The 21,934-nt window shown below is 44.5% G+C and overlaps 1 protein-coding gene across 5 annotated transcripts in view; it reads right to left on the bottom strand.

Moving 5' to 3' along the window:
• st3gal2 (ST3 beta-galactoside alpha-2,3-sialyltransferase 2) overlaps window positions 1-21,934 on the bottom strand; it is a 458,059-nt gene that overhangs the window by 28,533 nt on the left and 407,592 nt on the right. The window lies entirely within an intron of this gene.

Here is a 21,934-nt window from a genome sequence, read left to right as displayed (position 1 = left end):
CCTACTACCCACTGAGCAGAAATTTCCTCCCTCTGAACGTGCAACAGAAAAGTATCCCCTCATCCCTTCCCCAAAAGAAAAGCACAGTATTTCCCAAGTTTACTGAGCAGAGTGATGGGCTGTTATCCCACATCCATAAAAACACAATTGGGGTGATTTTATTATAGCATTGCGCCTATTTGTGGGCTCCATGCAGTGGTAAAGTCGGGCATAAAGCGCTTAGTGCAATTGGTTACAGTTTTTGCGACCGGTGCCATTTTATGAGGACTGGATTTCTGGCGCGGTCAACCTCCTGCCGGAAATGGGCGGGAGTTAGGTTCATTTCAAGTTAGAAATTTATGATAATGCTATGTTATATCTGCTGAGCAAGCCTGGCACTCAATCATCCGGGCCTGCCCCCCTTTATGACCTCACCTGGAAAGGTTCGCACTGGCGAGGAACAGACATGCTCCCCATGAGGGGAGAGCAGTCGACTTGGTCTCACTGGTGGAACTGAAGACCACTGAGGCCCTCCACAGAAACCGAGGGCAAGGGGATACACCTTGGGCAGTGCCAGACTGACAGTGCATCCTGGCATCTGGGCAGTGCCAGGGTTCGGGATTAATGTGGAGGGGTGTCCACTGCCACTTTGCAGCAATTGGAGGAGGCAGCGAGTCCGAAATCGATTTGAGCAGCATGGGCTATAACGTGGGCTGCGGGCCTCCGCGATTGCAAGGGTGGGGAACTGCTTCAGGCAGACTGCACCAGCAGTGGTCTGACAGCTCTCTCTTTTCTGTCAGACTCCTTCCACTGCTAAAGTGCAAGTGCAGCATCAGAGGCCTGCACATGTGCACTACCTCCCTTTATGGCCTTTCAGGCACGTTAAGCCCCACCAACAGGCTTCTGCAGTGAGCAGACTTAGTGGTATTTTTGCAGGCCAAATGTGTATGGCGCGGTGGGGGGGGCCTGAAAACACGCCAAAAAGACGGATCTGAAACTCTCCTAGTTTCAAGTTTGCCCAGTATTTAGAAAAAAAGCTAAAATCACTCCTAGTGTCTGTGATTGAGCAGAAAATTAGACTCTGCTTTCTTTCCCCCACTGCACAAAGATGACAGTCCGTCTCTTTCTGACCCTCAACGATCTAGCTCTTCACAGCTCATGATCACACAAACCCACAAGGAACAGCAAAATAGTCCCTCTGGATAGAATCTGATCCTCCATCCGGTCAATACTCCAGCTTTATGTTAGATTGTGATAGAGAGGGAGCTCTTTGTAACACTGGCTTTCCCTGTTATGATGCAATTTCTTGCCTGTTCTTCAAATGGTGTTTCCGCCTGTGCTCCTGCCCCAATCTGTCTGCCTCTTAACAGCACCCCTTTCCCTGTCCTACAGCCTCCTCCTCTCTCCTGCCTTATCCCCTCCCCTTTTTTGCTGTTCTTGTCCATTCTCTCATTTCCATTTTCCTATTCTTCCCCTCTTTACTGCACAACTCTTCAACCTTTTGACTTTACTTCAACTCCCTATCTTTTGTTCAGCATGATTACTTTCCTCCTGCCTGCCTGCAATGCTCTCCTGGGTATCCAATATTCTATCTATAAACATCTGAACCCCTTGATTAGCTTCCAGCCTGTAACTCACTACCAGGTATCCACTCCGCTATTCTATATATAATCTATCTGAACTCAATTAAATTTAACATACTTTAAGATACCAGGTATTCTGCATGTAAACTATCTAACCATTTGATTACATTTTAATCCATAACTTACTCTAGGGCATTCATTATTTTAGATATAAACCTCTAACACCTCCTCCCCCTCATTAGATTTCAGCCTATCATTTGCTCTCATTCATTCCACATGTAAACCATCTGAATCCCTTGCTTAGATTTCAGTCCGTAACATGCTCCCAAATATCTGTTATTCCATTTATCAGCCATATGCATCCCTCAATTAAATACCAGTGTGTAACCCACTCTCAAGGACCCCATATTTCCACATATAAGTCACCTGATCCCTTGTTTAGATTCCTGTCTGGCATTCACCCTTAGACATCTATTATTTCAAACAATTTGAATCCCTTGATTTAATTCTATCCTGTAACTCACCCTAGGTATCAATTATTTGATATATAAGCCATCTCAACCCATCAATTCGGTTCCAGCCTGTAACTCACTGAAAGAATCTGTTATCCTACACATATAATGGATAAATTCCCAGCTTCAAATCACTCTTGGGTACTTATTAGTATTCTGTATAAATAAACCATCTTAACATTTTGATTAGATTGTAGCCTGTGACACGTGTTGATGTAAGTTATTTTACATATTCTTCATCGAAACGCTTCGATTAATTTTCAGCAAGTGACTTATTCCCGTGTATCAGTTACTTATATTTAGAATAATAATACATATCACATTGACATATCTATATTTTAGCACAATTATATAAATCTATAAAAATGTGAGAATTTGGGCATATTGGTTAAAATTGAATTCAACATGACAGATGTTCATGTTTCCTTGGCAACAGAACTAAAGTAGTGAGAAAAAAAGAACATTGACCCTTTCCTGAAATAGGCAGAAAACTGGGCACAGCTGGAACATTAATCTGTCAATTTTCTATTCCTTATAAGAAATACTGATAACCTAGTTTCCACAGACTCATCTTGGGAAAAATCCATTTGAGCTTGCAGAGGCTGCTCTTTGTTGATTTTGAATGTTCTGTATTTCTAAATGTTGTACACAATGACCTCGTGCACTCATCTCCAGAACTCTTACTCTTACTGGTGCAATTTCTGTGATTTACATCATCATTATTTAAACTTTCTGAGCATTGTTTGCAAAACAGTTATTAGTCCAAGATTGGGAAGTGTGGGTGTATATGTGTAAGAGTCTGTATAAGAGTGTGTATGTGAATGAGAGTGTAAGTGCATGTGTAAGATTGCGTGTGACAGTGTATGTGTGAATGTGTGCCTGTACACAAGTGTGCATAAGAGTGTGTGGAAGAGTGTAAGTGTGAACGTGTGTGTGGATGAAAGTGTATATAAAGCAGTGTGTGTGGAAGTGGAAATGAGAGTGAGTATGACTGCATTTGTGAGAGTATGTGTGAGCGTGTGCATGAGAGTACAAGTGTGAATGTGTGTTTAAGAGTGTGAGAGACAGTGTTAATGTGAGGGTATAAAAGTGTAAGTGTGAGTGTGCATCTGTACATGAATATGCATACGAGTGTGCGAGAGTATAAGTGTGAATGTGTGTGCGGGTAATGGTGTAAGTGTGACTGCATGTATAAGAATGTATGAGAGAGTGTAAGTTAGTGAATAAGCAAGGGTGATGGTGTAAATATGAGTGTATGTGTCAGTGTGTGACAGCGCAAATGCATCTATAAGTGTGTGTAAGAATGTATGCGAGATTGTAAGTGACCCAGTGAGTGAGTATGCAAGAGTGTGGAAGTAAGAGTATGTGTAAGAGTGTGTAAGTATGTGTGTATTTGGGTGTGAATGTGCATGTGGTGCAAGTGCGAGTGTATGTCTAAGAGTGTGTGTAAGAGTGGAAGTGCAAGTTCAAAAGTGTGTATGAGAATATAAGTGTGAGTGTGGGTGTGAGTGTGCATATGTGAATGAGGATGTAAATTGAGTACAAGAATGTAAATGTGAGTTTGTGTGTATGTGTGTGTGAGAAAGTATAGATATGAATGGACAGCACAGTGGCTAGCACTGCTGCCTCACAGTGCCAGGGACCTTCCCAGCTTGGGTCACTGTCTGTCTGGAGTTTGCACATTCTCCCAATGTCTGCCTAGGTTTCCTACACAGTCTACAGATATATGGGTTAGGTGGATTGGCCATGCTAAATTGCCCTTAGTATTGGGGGACTGGCAGGGTAGATGCATGGGGTTATGGCGATAGAGCCTGGGAAGGACTGTGGTTGGTGCAGACTCGATGGGCTGAATGGCCTCTTCCTGCATTGTAGGATTCTATTCTAGTGTGTGTGTGTGTGTGTGTAAGCATGTGTGTCTAACAGTGTGCAAGTAAGTGCGTGTAAGAGAGTGTAGGTTTGTGGGTGTCAGTCTAAATGTCTGCGTGTAACAGTGGGTGTGAGCGCCTGCGTAAGAATATGTATGAGTGTGAGTGTAATTGTATGTATGAGTGTGCATAACAGTGTGAATGTATGTGAGTAAGAGTGAATGTGTGTGTGAAAGCGTGTGAATGCATGTGTAAGAGTGTGTGGGACAGTAAATGTAAGTGTAAGTGTGGATGTGTGTGAGAGTTAGAGTATAAGTGTGAGTGCATGTATAAGTCTGAGTGTGAATGCTCAAGTGTGCGTATGTGCAAGTGTGTGGGATTGCAAGTGTGTGTGAGAGTGTAAGTGCGCGCATAAAAGTGTGTGAGAGTGAAGGGTATAAGAAAGAATATAGATCAGAGTGAGAATGTGTATGTAAGAGCGTGTGTTTTGATCTGTTTGGATCCTCATCTGTTTCCAAAGTTGAGTATGGAACAGAGTTTTTGTGACTGGACTGAGGGGTTTGTGTACATGTACCTGGAGCCTCGGTTATGTTGGGGAATGCTTCAGCGGTCACAGGCATCTGGCCACTGATCTTTGGGTAAGCATTCTCCAAGACACATGACAATGCAGTCGCTGAGCAGAGACTGACAGCCAAGTCCTGCACACGAGGATGGCCTCAACCGGGATCTTGGGTTCATGTCACACTATCTGTAACCCCCATGACTTGCCTGGACTTGCAAAATCTCACTAACTGTCCAGTCTGGAGACAATACACATCTCTTTAACCTGTGCTTAATGCTCTCTCCACTCACATCGTCCGTACCTTTAAGACTTGATTAGCTGTAAAGACTCGCATTCCAATCATTATTCAGTAAATTGAGTTTGTGTCTTTATATGCCCTGTTTGTGAAAAGATTGCCCACTCACCTGACGAAGGAGCAGTGCTCCGAAAGTTGGTGGCGTTCCCTACCAAATAAACCTGTTGGACTTTAACCTGGTGTTGTGAGACTTCTTACTGTGTTTACCCCAGTCCAATGGCAGCATCTCCACATCAGTTCAAAATGGGCCAGGACCTATCAATTTTTCCTCCAACATTTTAATTTCTTTTCTTCTCTGCATGTTCCCTCACATTTTCTGGCAGTCCTGACATTTAAATCAGCAAGCTGATGCATGCAAGTCAAATGTTGGGACTGCCATTCCAGGTATTCTTCACTCACAAGCCAGGGATAGAAATAAAGGACTTGCAGTTCTTTTCGTTCATTAGAGCTTTGGAAAAAGGTTCACACAACAGTATCACTACTTCAGCTACAGTAACCCTCAGAGACATGTTGCTATTGGTAACATCTGTTCCAGGGTACTTTAGTTGCATCTCAAACAGTCAAGCAACTCAGAGAAATGGCTAAGGCTCAATATCTTTCAGCAGCTTGGGAGGAAATGATGTGTGATTCATCCTTGTTTTTTCTCTCATTATTTGCTGCACCTGATCCCTGTGTAACATTGCCACTGGTCTGCACCAACAGTTATAACTTGAATTCACTACAGTAGGGCAGTTTCCATAAGCAGACTGAACTCTCTGAAAGTCGCACTCATATCTGCCATGAAGGAATTATCGCACTTCCAGAGTAACAACCGCATTGAATTACAAAGAGATTATAGTGTAGAAATGGGTTGTTCAGCCTGACTGGATAATTGGTGAAGCAGCAGGTGATTGTTGGTCCAAGGATACAATCCTGTGGAGTGACAACACAATTGGGGCAACACAATGGCAGAGCAGTTAGCACTGGTACCTCACAGTGCCAAGGGCGTTGTTGTAATTGGAGACTGTAGGATTGCACTGTAGGATTTCTATGATTCTATGACCCAGCTTCATTCCTGTTTTGGGTGATTGTATGGAGTTTGCACATTCTCCCCATGTCTACGTGGGTTTCCTCCTACAGCCCAACAATAGTAAGAAAGTGATAATGTTACCAGATTGGCAATCAAGAGGCCTGGCCTGATGCCCTCCAGACACGAGTTCAAAACCTACCACAGCAGGTGGACTAGATTCAATGAAATGGATCTGGTTTTAGTAATGATAGCTTATGAACTACCAGGCACAGACTGTATGGAAGAGAACTCTAATGTACAGCACAGAGAATGGCTCAGTAGCATCGCTGCAGCTTGTAAGAGTGATCCTTGCAGAGGGCCTTTGTTAATCTCCTTACATGACAGGAATCCCACTATGTCCATAGAACCATAGAATCCTTACAGTGCAGAAGCAGGTCATTTGATCCATTGAGTTTGCACCAACTCTCCAAAAGATCTCATCCAAGCGCCCCCTGAGCATTTACCATGGCTAATTCACCTATCCAGCTTTGGACATTAAAGGGCAACTGACCTGAACATCTTTGGATTGTAGGAGGAAACCAGAGCATCCAGAGGAAACCCATGTAGACACAAGGAGAATGTGCAAACTCCACACAGTCACCGAAGGCTGGAATTGATCTCGGATCCCTGTGAGGCAGCAGTGCTAACCAGCGTGCTGCTGTGCAACCCCTTCTTGACCTTGCCCTCACCTCTTAGATGCATCTGTCCATGACAATATTAACAGCAATGACTGTCACCCAGTCGTGATGGATAGAAGGTGCTGTTTTCACACTGAGGATAGTGTCTATTCCATTGTATCACACTACCATCATGTTAAATGGGACAGATTCAGAATAGATCTATCAACTCAAATTGATCACCAATGAAGCTCTGTCATGGAGTCATATCTAGCACAAAGGAAGATGATTGTAATTGGAGGTCAACAGTATCAGTCCAAAAACATCACTACTGCAGGAATTCCACAGGATTGTATCCTTGGCCCAACAATCTTCTGCTGCTTCACCAATGACCTTCCCTCCATTAGAAGGGGAGAGTGGGGATGCTTGCTAATGATTGCTTGGTGCCCAGTCCCACTTGTAACTCCTCAGGTAATTAAGCAGTCTGTCTTCATAAGCAGTAAAATCTGGATAATGTTCAAGCTCAGTGTGACATATGGTGAGGAACATTTGTGCCATACAAGTGTCAGGCTCACCACTAGAGCTCACAATTTTAATCCTTTTCTTCTATAAAATTTATAGAATGTGGATGTTGCTGGCAAGACCAGATTTTTCGCTCATCCCTATTTGCCCTTGAGAAGATGGTGGTGGTGGGACGCCTTCTAGAGCCACTGCTGTCCATCTGGTGAGCATACTCCCATACTGCTGTTAAGGAAGGACTTCCAGGATTTTGATCCAGTGACATCGAGGAATGGCAATATATTTCCAAGTCAGTGGCTGACTGTGTGGCTTGGAGATGAACTTGCAGATCCTGGTGTTCCCAAGCATCTTTTCCTTCTAAATGGCAAAGGTTACAGGTTTGGAAGGTGTTGTCAAAGGAGGCATGGTGAATTGCTGCAGTGCAACTTATACTTTGTACATATTCCTGCCACTGTGCATCAGTGGTGGAGAGAGTGAATGAGATGCAGATCAAGCAGGCTGACGTTCAGCTTCTTAAGCTTTGTGGAGCTGCACTCTTTCAGGCAAGTGGAGAATATTCCATCATACTCCTGACTTGTGCCTTGTAGATAGTGGACAGGCTTTGGAGACAAGTGATTAGTTACTTGCCTCAGAATTCAATTGCAAATGGTACTGAGCATTGTCCAAATCATCAGTGAATATCCTCAGTTCTGATCTTATGATGGAGGGAAGCAGCAGCTGAAGCTGGGCCAGGACACTACCCTGGAACTGTGGGACTGAGATGATTTGCATCCAACAACAACCATCATCATCCTTAGGGCTAATTATTACTCCAACCAGTGAAGAAAATTAATCCACCTATGGCCATTGCCCATAGTTAATCCAGTTTTCTTTAGCCTGGCAACGCATATGCTTAGTCATGAGACTCCAATAAGCTATAGACAATTGGCTCTTGGTATCCAAAATAAAAATATATAAAAATAGCTTTTGGGATGCCACTGGCTTTCTGAAACACATTTGAGTTGTCTATCTAAAGTGGGATATAGTATAATACAGTCTCTAACTACAACTTAATTTCTTTGATTTTGACAAGTTAAAGTACAAACTAATGTTTTCCATTGAAAAATTGAAAATGCGCCAGTAAAAAACAATGTCATTATACCCAACAATGTACAGGATGAGACATACATCTCACATGCAGCAGAGGCACACTTTGAGCTTAAAATCACTTTGCAATCCATTCAGTTAGAACAGTTTTCACAGGAGAATGAGTAATGGCCTCATTCAGCCAGATAAACATGACAGCCTTAAAACTACACAGTAATAAAATGCAGCTGATAATCCAGAGCATAGGAAGGATTGCACCAGGATGTGAGAAATAACCTGCCTGCAACATGCCATGTTCAGAGATAATGCATGTTATCCACCTAATGGACTGCATAGCGGCCTCAGGCCTAGGAGAGGTGGGATCTGCCTCCTAATCAACACTTCGTGGTGTCTAAATGTAGCAACACTGAGTTTCTGCTCTTGGGATCTCGAACATCTGATGCTAAAATGCCATCCCTGCTACCTTCCAAGGCAGTGGGAAGTGTAGACAGAGTTAATGGATGGGAGGCTGGTTTGTGTGATGTGCGGCACCGTAGCACAGTGGTTAGCACTGCTGCTTCACAGCTCCAGGGACCTGGATTCGATTCCCAGCTCAAGTCACTGTCTGTGTGGAGTTTGCACATTCTCCTCATGTCTGCGTGGGTTTCCCCCGGGTGCTCCGGTTTCCTCCCACAGTCCAAAGATGTGCGGGTTAGGTTGATTGGCCAGAGTTCACCTCTGTTATCTTGACAGCAGTTTACATCCCACCCCATGCGAATGTGAAGACTGCGCTGGATGAAATATACATCACTACAAATGGTCTCGAAATGAAACATCCTGAGGCCTTGTTCATCATGGCCAGGGACTTCAATCAGGCCATGCCCAAAAGCATTCTACCAAGATATCACCAACACACCTCCTGTTCCACCAGAGACCTAAACTTCCTAGACCACTGCTGCACAAATATCAAACATGCCTACTACTCTATCACCCACTCACACTTTGACAAATCAGACCACAAGGCTGTGGTCCTGCTCCCTGCTTACAAGCAAAAACTGAAATGGGAGAATCCGTCAAAGAAAGTTGTGCAACATTGGTCTGAGGAATCGGATGATTTCCTACAGAACTGCTTAGAGTCAGTAGACTCGTCAGTATTTGAAAACACTGTGACCAGCCTGAACAAGTACACCACTAAAGTAACTGGCTTCATTAGTAAGTGTATAGAAATCTGTGTGCCAAAAAAGCAAATCCGTGTGTTTCTCAATCAGAAACCATAGATGAACAGGGATATCCACGGCTTGCTGATCTGGCTTTCTTTTCATCAAAGATGCCAAAAGACAGTACCAGACCAAGCTAGAGTCTCAGGCTAGCCATACTGACCCCTGCCAACTATGGCAAAGTCTGCAATACATAATAGTCTACAAGATGAAGGCATGTAAAATCGCCAACACTAATGTACCCCTCTCTGATTAGCAATGCACTCTATGCCCGTTTTGAGCAAGAGCTCAGCAAGAGCATATCTTCCACCCCTGAAGCTTCTGATGAATCTTTGTCCAAGGTCACCGTTGCAGATGTCAGATCACCGAAGGTCAACCCAGGGAAAGTGACTGGCCCAGATGGGGTACGAGCATTCAGATCCTGTATGGACCAGCTGACGGGGCTATTTACAGCCATCTTCAACCTCTCTTTACAACAATCTGAGATCTCTATCTGCTTCAAGACGACGACCATGATCCTGCTACCAAAAGAAAGCCAAGCAACATGCCTTAATTACTATCATGAGGTGGCTCTGATATCCATCATTATGAAGTGCTTTGAAAGGTTACAGTAAGTAGTCTCACAACACCAGGTAAAAGTCCAACAGGTTTATTTGGTAGCACCAGCTTTCAGAGCACTGCTCTTTCATCGGGTAAGTGGAGAGTTGGGTTCACAAACCTATATAGACGCAGACTTAATCGCAAGATAATGGTTGGAATGGGATTCTTTACAGATACAGACAATGTGGGTGGAGAGAGGGGGTAATTACACTTCCATTGTCTGCACCTGTAAAGACTTGATTACAAAGAACAACAAAAATATTACAGCATAGGAACAGGCCCTTCGGCCCTCCAAACCTGCACCGACCATGCTGCCTGACTTAACTAAAACCCCTTACCCTTCCGGGACCATATCCCTCTACTCCCATCCTATTCATGTACTTGTTAAGATATCCCTTAAAAGTCACTGCTGTACCCGCTTCCACTATCTCCCCTGGCAACAAGTTCCAGGCACCCACTACTGTGTAAAAAATCTGCCTCGTACATCTCCTTTAAACCTTGTCCCTTGCACCTTAAGCCTATGTCCCCTAGGAATTGACTCTTCCACCCTGAGAAAAAGCTTCTGACAATCCACTCTGCCCATGCCTCTCATAATCTTGTAGAATTCTCCCGTCAACCTCCGTCGCTCCAGTGAGATCAAATCAAGTTTCTCCAACCTCTCCTCATAGCTAATGCCTTCCATACCAGGCAACATCCTGGTAAATCTTTTCTGTACCCTCTCCAAAGCCTCCACATCCTTCTGGTAGTGTGGCAACCAGAATTCCAAGCGTGGCCTAACTAAGTTTCTATAAAGCTGCAACATGACCTGCCAATTTTTAAACTCAATACTCCAGCTGATGAAGGCAAGCATGCTATATGCCTTCTGGACTACCTTCTTCATTTGCATTGCTACTTTCAGTGACCTGTGTACCTGTACACATAGATCCCTTTACCTATCAATACTCTTAAGGGTTCTGCTATTTACTGTATATTTCCTATCTGTATTAGACTTCCAAAATGCATTACCTCACATTTGTCCAGATTAAATTCCATCTGCCATCTCTCCGCCCAAGCCTCCAACTGATCTATATCCTGCTGTATCTCTGATGGTCCTCATTGCTATCCGCAAATCCACCAACCTTTGTGTCACCTGCAAACTTACTAGTCAATCCAGTTACATTTTCCTCCAAATCATTTATATATATTACAAACAGCAAAGATCCCAGCACTGATCCCTGAAGAACACCACTCGTCACAGCCCTCCTTTCAGAAACACACCCTTCCACTGCTTACCCTCTGTCTTCTTTGACCAAGCCAGTTTTGTATCCACTTTGCCAGCTCACCTCTGATCCCATGTGACTTCACCTTCTGCACCACTTTACCATGAGGGACCTTGTCAAAGGCCTTAGTGAAGTCCATGTAGACAACATCCATTGACCTATCCTCATCAATCATCTTCGTCACTTCCTCGAAAAACTCGATCAAGTTCGTGAGACACAATCTCCCCTTCACAAAACCATGTTGCCTCTCACTAATACGTCCACTTATTTCCAAGTGGGAATAAATCCTGTCTCGAAGAATCCTCTCCAGTAATTTCCTTACCACTAATGTAAGGATCACCAGGCTGTAATTACCTGGATTATTCTTGCTACCCTTCTTAAACAAGGAACAACACTGGCTATTCTCCAATCCTCTGGGACCTCCCCCATAGCCAGTGAGAATGCAAAGATTTCAATTGCTGGCCCCAGCAATTGCCTCCCTTGCCCCTCTCAGTATTCTGGGGTATATCCCATCAGGCCCTGGGCACTTGTCTACCTTAAATGTTTCTCAAGAACCCCAATATCTCCTCCTTTTTGATCTCAACATGACTCAAACTAACAACACATCGTTTCCCAGACTCACCATCCATCAAATCCTTCTCTTTGGTGAATACTGACAAAGTACTCATTTAGTACCTGTAAAGACTCGCATTCCACTCATTATCTTGCAACTAGGTCTGTATCTATATGTGCCCTGTTTGTGAACCCAGCTCTCCACTCACCTGCTGAAGGAGCCGTACTCAGAGCTCATGCTACAAGTGAACCTGTTGCACTTTAACCTGGTTTTGTGAGACTTCTTACTGTGCCCACCTCAGTCCAATGCCAGCATCTCCACATCTTGAAAGGTTAGTCATGGCATTGATTAATTCTGGTCTCCCAGATTGCCTGGATCCATTACAGTTCACCTACCACCACAACAGGACTGTAGCAGATGCCATCTCCCTGGCCCTGCACTCAACCCTGGAACACCTAGATAACAAAGACACCTATGCCAGACTCCTATTTATCAACTGCAGCTCAGCCTTCAACACCATTATTCCTATGAAGCTCATCTCCAAACTCAGGGTCTGGGGCTCGGCTCCTCTCTCTGCGACTGGATCCTGAACTTTATGCAGTCTGTGAGTTAATCAGTAAGGATAGGCAACAACACCTCCTCCACGATCATCCTCACACTAGTCCCCAGAGGGCTGTGTTCTCAACCCTTACTAGACTCCTTATACACCTACGACTGTGTGGCCAAACTCCCCATTAACTTGATTTTCAAGTTTACTGATGATACCACCAGAGTGGGTTGGATCTCAAACAATGACAAGACAGAGTACAGGAAAGAGATACAGAATCCAATGAACTGGCGCAACCATAATAATCTCTCCCTCAATGTCAACAAAACAAAGGAGATAGTCAACTTCAGGAAGTGTAGTGGAGGACATGTCCCTGTCTATATCAACAGGGATGAAGTAGAAATGGTTGAAAACGTCAGGTTTTTAGGTGTCTGGCTCACCAACAACTTGTCCTGGTCCCCCCGCCCCATGCAAAGTTCACCAACACCTCTACTTTCTCAGAAGACTAAAAAAATTTGGCATGTCTGCTATGACTCTCCCCAATGTTTATAGATGCACCATAGAAAACATTCTTTCTGGTTGTATTCATAGCTTGGTATGGCTCCTGTTCTGCCCAAGGCCGCCAGAAACTACAAGGGTCGTGAACGAAGTCCAGTCCATCAGGCAAACCAGCCTTCGATCTATTGACACTGTCTACATTTCCTGCTGCCTTAGAAAAGCAGTCAGCATAAGTAAGGACCCCATGCACCCCAGACATACTCTCTTCCACCTTCTTCCATCAGTCTGAGGACAAAGTCATTTGTCAGTCTGAGTCATTCGGAACAAAGTGAATGAGCTGATGGCGCAGATCAGCACAAATGGATATGATCTGGTGGCCATTACAAAAACGTGCTTGCAGGGTGACAGGGACTGGGAGCTGAATGTCTAGGGGTATCAAGTGTTTAGGAAGGATAGACAGGAGGAAAAAGGGGGTGGGGTAGCTCTGTTAATTAAGGATAATATCAGGGCGGTAGTAAGGGAAGATATAGGCTCCAAAGAGCAAAATGTGGAATCGTTGTGGGTGGAGATAAGGAATAGTAAGAGGAGGAAGACGCTGGTGGGTGTGGTCTATAGGCTCCCAAATAATAACGTAGAGGTGGGGCGGGCTATAAACAAGCAAATAAATGATGTGTGCAGAAATGGAACGGCGATAATTATGGGGGATTTTAATCTGCCATAATTTTTTAATTGATTGGTTGACCCAAGTCGGACATGGTGGGCTTGAGGAAGAGTTCTTGGAATGCTGCTGGGATAGTTTCCTTGAACAGTGTGTGACGGAACCTACGAGGGAGCGAGCTATCTTAGATTTGGTGTTGTGTAACGAGGCAGGTAGAATTAGGGATCTTATTATGAGGGATCCTCTTGGTATGAGTGATCGTTGTATGGTTGAGTTTTTGATGCAGATGGAGGATGAGAAAGTAGGGTCCCGAATCTGTGTCCTCTGTTTGAACAGAGGGGAGTACAATAGGATGAGAGAGGAATTGGCAAATGTAGGTTGGGGGCACAGACTGGTTGGTAGGGCGGCTGAGGAACAGTGGAGGATTTTTAAGGAGATCTTTTTCAGTACTCAGCAGAAATATATTCTGATGGTAAAGAAGGAATATAGGAGAAGGGATAACCAGCCGTGGTTATCAAAGGAAATAAAGGAGATTATTAAAAGCTGAGGCGTTCCGACTGGCTAAAAGTACAGGGCGATTAGAAGATTGGGAAAGGTTTAAAAATCAACAAAGAATGACTAAGAAGTCTAAGAATGACACCGTTGTTTAAGAAGGGTGGCAGGCAAAAGGCGGGGAATTATAGGCCGGTTAGTTTAACGTCTGTTGTAGGTAAAATGTTAGAATCCGTCATCAAGGAGGAAATAGCGAGGCATCTTGAGAGGAATTGCTTGATAGAGCAGACGCAGCACGGTTTTGTTAAGGGGAAGTCATGTCTGACAAATTTATTGGAGTTCTATGAGGATGTGTCTAGGGCGGTGGATAGAGGAGAGCCGGTGGATGTGGTCTTTCTTGATTTTCAGAAGGCGTTTGACAAGGTACCTCACAAGAGGTTATTGCAGAAGGTAAGGAGGCATGGAGTTGGGGGTAGGGTGTTAGTGTGGATAGGTGATTGGTTGTCAAATAGGAGGCAGAGAGTGGGGGTCAATGGGTGCTATTTGGATTGGCGGTTGGTGACCAGTGGAGTGCCCCAGGGGTCGGTGCTGGGGCCTCAGCTATTTACTATTTATATAGATGATCTGGAGGAGGGAACCGAGTGTATGGTGTCGAAATTTGCTGATGACACCAAGATTGGTGGAACGGCAAATTGCGCGGAGGGTGTGGAGAGTCTGCAGAAGGATCTAGATAGGCTGGGCGAACGGGCCAGGAACTGGCAAATGGAATTTAATGTTGGCAAGTGCGAGGTGGTCCACTTTGGTAGGAATAATGGTAGGAAGGACTATTACTTACGTGGCGAAAAACTGCAGCAGGCGACGGTGCAGAGGGACCTTGGGGTCCTTGTGCATGAGTTGCAAAAACCCAGCCTGCAGCTGCAGCAGGTGGTCAGGAAGGCAAATGGGATGCTGGCCTTCATAGCGAGGGGGATTGAATATAAAAGTAGGGAGGTCTTGCTGCAGCTGTACAGGGCATTGGTGAGGCCGCAGCTGGAGTACTGTGTGCAGTTTTGGTTGCCGCACTTACGCAAGGATATTTTGGCCTTGGAGAGAGTGCAGAGGAAGTTTACTAGGCTGATACCGGAGTTGAGGGGGTTGAGCTATGAGGAGAGGCTGAATAAACTAGGCTTGTACTCATTAGAGTTTAGAAGAATGAGGGGAGATCTCATTGAGACGTATAAGATGATGAATGGGATGGATAGGATAGAGGTGGAGAGACTCTTCCCGCTCAGAAAGGACAGTAGGACTAGGGGGCACAGCCTCAAGATAAAGGGGGGGCGGTTTAGAACGGAGTTGAGGAGGAACTTCTTCAGTCAAAGGGTGGTGAATCTCTGGAGTTCTCTGCCCGTTGAAGTGGTGGAGGCTGCCTCGCTAAATATTTTTAAGACGCGGGTTGATGGGTTTTTGATAAGCGAGGGGATTAAGGGTTATGGGGAGAGGGCGGGAATGTGGAACTGAGCCACGACAGATCAGCCATGATCTTATTGAATGGCGGGGCAGGCTCGAAGGGCTAGATGGCCTACTCCTGCTCCTATTTCTTACGTTCTTATGTTGATAAAGAAAGGAAGGATAGACTATGAAGCTAAACTAGCACTAAATATAAAAAAGGACAGTAAGAGTTTTTACAAATATATAAAGAGGAGGCTGGCTAGAGTGAATGTTGGACCCTTAGAGGATGAGAGGGGGGATTTAGTGGTGGGAGATGAGGAAATGGCTGAGGCCTTAAATAAGTTTTTTGCCTCGGTCTTCACGGAGGAGGACACGAATAGTTTGCCAGATCTTAAAGATAGAAGGATGGTAGGAGTTGAGGGCCTGAATGCGATGACTGTCACTAGAGAGGTAGTGCTTGATAGACTAATGGGACTGAAGGTGGACAAGTCCCCAGGACTGGATGGAATGCATCCCAGGGTTCTGAAGGAAATGGCAGAGGTGATAGTGGATGCCTTAGTAATTATTTACTAAAATTCACTGGATTTCAGGGAAGTGCCGGAAGATTGGAAAACGGCTAATGTTACGCCGCTGTTTAAAAAAGGTAGCAGACAAAAGGCAGGGAATTATAGGCCGGTTAGTTTAATGTCTGTAGTTGGAAAAATGCTTGAATCCATCATCAAAGAAGAAATAGCGAGGCACCTAGAAAGGAATGGTTTGATAGAGCAGACGCAGCACGGATTCGTTAAGGGGAAGTTGTGTTTGACGAATTTATTGGATTTCTATGAGGATGTGACTAGTGTGGTAGACAGAGTGGAACCGGTGGATGTGGTGTTTCTAGATTTTCAAAAGGCGTTTGATAAGGTGCCTCATAAAAGGTTGCTACAGAAGGTTAGGGTGCACGGAGTTGGGGGTAAGGTGTTAGCGTGGATAGAGGATTGGTGGTCTAATAGGAAGCAGAGAGTTGGTTTCAATGGGTGCTATTCTGATTGGCGGTTGGTGACTAGTAGAGTGCCGCAGGGATCGGTGCTGGGGCCTCAGCTATTTACCGTTTATATAGATGATCTGGAGGAGGGGGCTGAGTGTAGGGTAACGAAATTTGCTGATGACACGAAGATGAGTGGTAAAGCAAACTGCGTGGAGGGTGTGGAAAGTCTGCAGAGGGATCTGGATAGGCTGAGCGAGTGGGCGAGGACCTGGCAGATGGAGTATAATGTTAGCAAGTGTGAGGTTATCCACTTTGGCAGAAATAATAGTAGGAGGGATTACTATTTAAAGGGCGAAAAGCTGCAGCATGCTACGGTGCAGAGGGACCTGGAGATCCTTGTGCATAAGTCGCAAAAACCCAGTCTGCAGGTGCAGCAGGTGATCAAGAAGGCAAATAGAATGCTAGCCTTTATAGTGAGGGGGATAGAATATAAAAGCAGGGAGGTCTTGCTGCAGCTGTACAGGGCACTGGTGAGGCCGCAGCTGGTGTACTGTGTGCAGTTTTGGTCGCCGCACTCGCGCAAGGATATTGTGGCCTTGGAGGGAGTGCAGAGGAGGTTCACTGGGCTGATGCCGGAGATGAGGGGGTTGGACTATGAAGAGAGACTAAATAGACTGGGTCTGTACTCGTTGGAGTTTAGAAGGCTGAGGGGGGATCTTATAGAGACGTATAAGGTAATGAAAGGGATGGATAGGGTAGAGGTAGCGAGATTCTTCCCGCAGGACTGGGGGGCACAGCCTCAAGTGGGGGGGGGGGGGACAGTTTAGATCGGAGTTGAGGAGGAACTTCTTCACTCAAAGGGTGGTGAATCTCTGGAATTCTCTGCCCGTTGAAATGGTGGAGGCTACCTCACTAAATATATTTAAGTCACGGGTCGATAGGTTTTTGATAGACAAGGGAATTAAGGGTTATGGGGAGAGAGCGGGAAAGGGGAACTGATCCACTTCAGATCAGCCATGATCTTATTGAATGGCGGAGCAGGCTCAAAGGGCTAGATAGACTACTCCTGCTACTATTTCTTATGTTCTTATGACATGTACCAACCAAGAACAGCTTCTTCTTTGCTGCCTCAGACTTTTGAATGGATCTACCTCACATTAAGTTGATCTTTCTCTACACCCTAGCTATGACTGTAACACTACATTCTGCACTCTCTCCTTTCCTTGTCTATGGACAGTGTGCGTTGTCTGTATAGTGCTCAAGAAACAATACTTTTCACTGTCTACTAATACATGTGACAATATTAAATCAAATCCAAATCAAATGTCAGAGGTTTGCTGTAATTGTCAGGAGGATTATTAGAGGTACAGTTAAGCATAAATCTTCAGCAGGCTCATGTGTGGGGGTGGAAAACATGCATCTTCCTTGTTATTTACAAATTATTTTGGTCTCATCTTTGAACCATGTGATCTATTTTCCTGAGGCTGGGTGGTGAGGGTATTGTTATATCAGATACTATGTACTTGGATGATCAAACAATAACCATAAATAGTCCTGAAGTTTTAAACACATACAAAATGCACAAGAGATCTGGCAGCATCTGAATCAAGAAATGACATGTTCTTATTCATAAAGTATGCCTGGTATGGTGGGGAGGTCCTATGAGGAGAGACTGAGGGATTTAGGGTTGTTTTCGTTGGAAAGAAGGCGGCTAAGAGGGGATCTTATTGAAACATATAAGATGATTAGAGGTTTAGATAGGGTGGATAGTGATAGCCTTTTTCCTCGGATGGAGAAAGCTAGCACGAGGGGGCATGGCTTTAAATTAAGGGGGGGTAGCTACAGGACGGATGTCAGGGGTAGGTTCTTTACCCAGCGGGTGGTGAGGGATTGGAATGCCCTGCCTGCTGCAGTTGTAAATGCGTCTAGTTTGGGGGCGTTTAAGAGATCTCTGGATAGGTTTATGGACGAAAAGGGATTGGTATAGGCTAGTGGGTCATTGTTTTTGTAACTGGTCGGCGCAACATCGTGGGCCGAAGGGCCTGTTCTGCGCTGTAATGTTCTATGTTCTATGTTCTATGTTCTAAGTGAAGCTACATTAGAATTAAAGACAGCACAAATAATAAGTTGCATATTTCTGTCAAAAGCTGATAGAACAGATGTGTATTTCAAACCTTTTACTCTTATAATACAAGTATAAACCAAGTAAACAACAAGTCTGATGCCACATATACAAATTCTTTGTCTGATTATTTTAACCAATGGGTTAACACATCCGTTAAACTGTAGACAAAGAAATTTTATATGGAGCCTTTAATATATGTATTACTAAAATCACATATATTGGGTGGGATTTTCCTCACTCTCCATGGTATGTTACATGGTGGTGGGAGGCAGTGCGCTGCTTGCTGGCAACGGGATCTTATGGTCCCAGAGTTATCAGAGGTTTCCCACTGAATGCACTCCTTACCACTGGGAAAACTGTGGTGTAATATCCTGCTGGCATGAATGCCAGCAAGAGTTTGGTGACAATTTCAAACACGAAATTACATAGGAACAGGAGTAGGCCATTCAGTTCCTTATGCTTGTTTACCTGTTCAGTAAAAAAAATTTCCATTATCTCCAAATAAAAAAATAGTTCTATGCTAGTTTTAACATGCATGTGATACATTTAGTTAGAAAATTACAGCAATCTGAGTAAGTTTAGCTTGAATCAATTCTAAACACTGAATCAAAAAGATTATGAACGGAATTTTCTGGTTGTTCATGCCAGCAGGCTTTTCTGGTCCAACTGCAGTAAACGGAGATTTGGTTAAGTGCCAAATTCCCTGTCCTCGCTTGCAGCGGCAGTGGGATGTGAACTGGTAAGACCATGCCCAATGTGTTGGAGCCTCGCTCCAGACTCTAACATCTAATCTATGCTGACATTTCATTGTAGTACTGGGGAGTGCTGCACCAGAGGCACAATTGTTCAGGTGAATCATTAAACAGGGGTCCTATTTTACTCCTTAGGTGAATGTGGAAATAACACATGACACTATTTAAAGATGACGAGCAAACCCACTGGGTGTCCTACCAAAAGTCATCTCTCACCTAACACCATTAAAAATGGATTAAAAGACTTTTTATCCCATTTATTGGTTTTGGGGAAATTGGCTGCCAGGTTTCTCCAACTAACAATGGTGATTATACTTCAAAAATAATAGAATGTGAATCACTTTGCAACATCTTGAGAATATTAATGATATTATAGTTTATTCTAGATTCGCAAAATATTCTAGACTGTTATATGTTTAATTATATGAATCCTTTAGTAGAAAAGTTCATCTTAGAAAGTACTGAGTGGATTTTCCTATCTGTGCTCTCGGTGTGGTCAACTTTGTCAAAATTACCATTTTTCCTGCTGGCTACAATGGCGAATTTTAGTTTATCATCTGCTACAAGCCTCGAAAATCATGTGCACACAGTAAAAAAAATGTTGGATCACAGGCTTACTGATTCGCCCGCACCACCATGGGCTCACCAGTACCTCACTCCGGGTGCCATATTTAAAGAGTAGCTGCGCACAGCTGTCTCACCCGCGTGCAGCACGGGACTGCTTACTGAAGACATGGTCCTGAAATCCAAAAAGACAGCTGTCCTGAGTTCAGTGATGGCTTCCTAACCTAATCATCGGATACCGTGAAGGCCCACTGCAATTTTTTTAGCCGCACTCTAGCTGCAGGAGGTCTACCAACATCGACCCTCCAGCCTGGAGGTGTAATAGAAGCGATCATTGTCAACACTGCACAGAGGTGGTCAGCAATCCAGTGCAGGAAGAAGATGAAGTATCTCATCCATTACACCGAGGTAAATCAATCACTCAACTTGCACACTCAGCACCCCATCAGACATTCACTGACATCTCTCAAACTGCCAGCTCAAGGAAGCGCACCACTGACTCTCTTCCACACAGCTTCACATCTCCATCTAGCTTAATCTTTTCTGGGGTTTGAGTCCTCATCCCATCCATAGCTCCCCTTGCCACATTCGTACACCTGCCATTCTTATCATCAACCTTGCTGTACATCCTGCTCATACTCCTGCCATCTGGTTTGAAGCAAGGCAAGATTGTACACAATCAGAGAGAGAGAGGTCCCAGACTGTGGTGAGTAGCTGAGATCAAGGTCCTCACTCCTAAAGTTGACCAAGCCATTGCACTGGCTGGAGAGGATGTGGGTCATTCCTGTGGTGATGGTGAGGTTGGCAACAATCCTGCTACTGAAGATCCACTGTGCATTTCTCAAACAACAATGCTGTGAGTGCATTGACCTTTTTTTTGTCACACAAGTCATCTTAACTTTCTTTCATTGCAACCTCTTCCAAGTATCCAATGTCCTCAACCAGACAGGTCCTCAGTTCAAGTCCTGAAGACACCTTAAATGAGAAGCATCATTGAAGACCTGTCACAGCTATCATCCACACCCTCCACCAGGCTAGAGACACACACCTTGGTAGTATCTAATTCTAAAGCAAGTTCGGGGTCACAATTCAGTGAGCACAGCAAACAATTTAGTTCCTATCGGGTGGAGGCTGCAGCATCTGAGGTTGCTGGCACTGGGAGGAGTACGGAGGCCTGGATTCTACAAAGTTCAAGTCAAAGGGGACTTCGATGTTGTGGCCATTACAGAGACATGGATAGAGCAGGGACAGGAATGGTTGTTGCAGGTTCTGGGGTTCAGATGCTTCAGTCAGAGCAGAGAAGGTGGTAGAAGAGGGGGAGGCGTGGCATTGTTAGTCAAGGACAGTATTAAGGTGGCAGAAAGGACGTTTGATGTGGACCTGTCTATTGAGGTAGATTGGGCTGAGATTAGAAACAGGAAAGGAGAGATCACACTGTTGGGAGTTTTTATAGGCCTCCAAAAAGTTCCAGAGATGCAGAAGAAAGGATTGCAAAGATGATCCTGGATAGGTGCGAAAGTAACAGCGTAGTTGTTATGGGAGACTTTAACTTTGCAAATATCGATTGGAAAAGCTATAGTTCAAGCATGTTAGAGGGGTCAGTTTTTGTCCAATGTGTGCAGGAAGGTTTCATGACACAGTATGTAGATAGGCCAACAAGAGGTGAGGCTACATTGGATTTGGTACTGGGTAATGAACCAGACCAGGTGTTAGACTTGAAGGTAGGTGAGCACTTTGGTGATAGTGACCACAATTCGGTCACGTTTTACCTTAGTGATGGAAAGGGATAGGCATATACCGAAGGGCAGAAGTTATAGGTGGGGGAAAGGTAATTATGAGGCTATTAGGCGAGATTTAGGATACATAGGGTGGAGTAGGAAATTGCAGGGGCTGGGAACAAGGGGACAACATTTGCTATCCTCCAGTCTTCCGGCACTATACCTGAAGCCAATGACGACATGAAGATTAAAGCCAAAGGCTCTGCAATCTCCTCCCTAGCCTCCCAGAGAATCCTAGGGTAAATCCCATCCGGCCCAGAGGACTTATCTATTTTCACACTCTCAAGAATTGCCAACACCTCCTCCTCATGTACCTCAATCCCATCTAGTCTACTACCTGGTATCGCAGTATTCTCCTCGACTACACTAACTTTTTCCCATGTGAATACTGTCAAAAAATACTAATTTAGTGCCTCTCCTATCTCTTCAGGCTCCACGCACAACTTCTCAC

Source organism: Carcharhinus amblyrhynchos, chromosome 4 (assembly GCF_965287045.1).
Source record: "Carcharhinus amblyrhynchos chromosome 4, sCarAmb.v2.hapA, whole genome shotgun sequence".
NCBI classification, from domain to species: domain Eukaryota; kingdom Metazoa; phylum Chordata; class Chondrichthyes; order Carcharhiniformes; family Carcharhinidae; genus Carcharhinus; species Carcharhinus amblyrhynchos.
The sequence above is the reverse complement of the archived record's forward strand: the minus strand, read 5'-3'. Positions and strand labels throughout refer to the sequence as shown.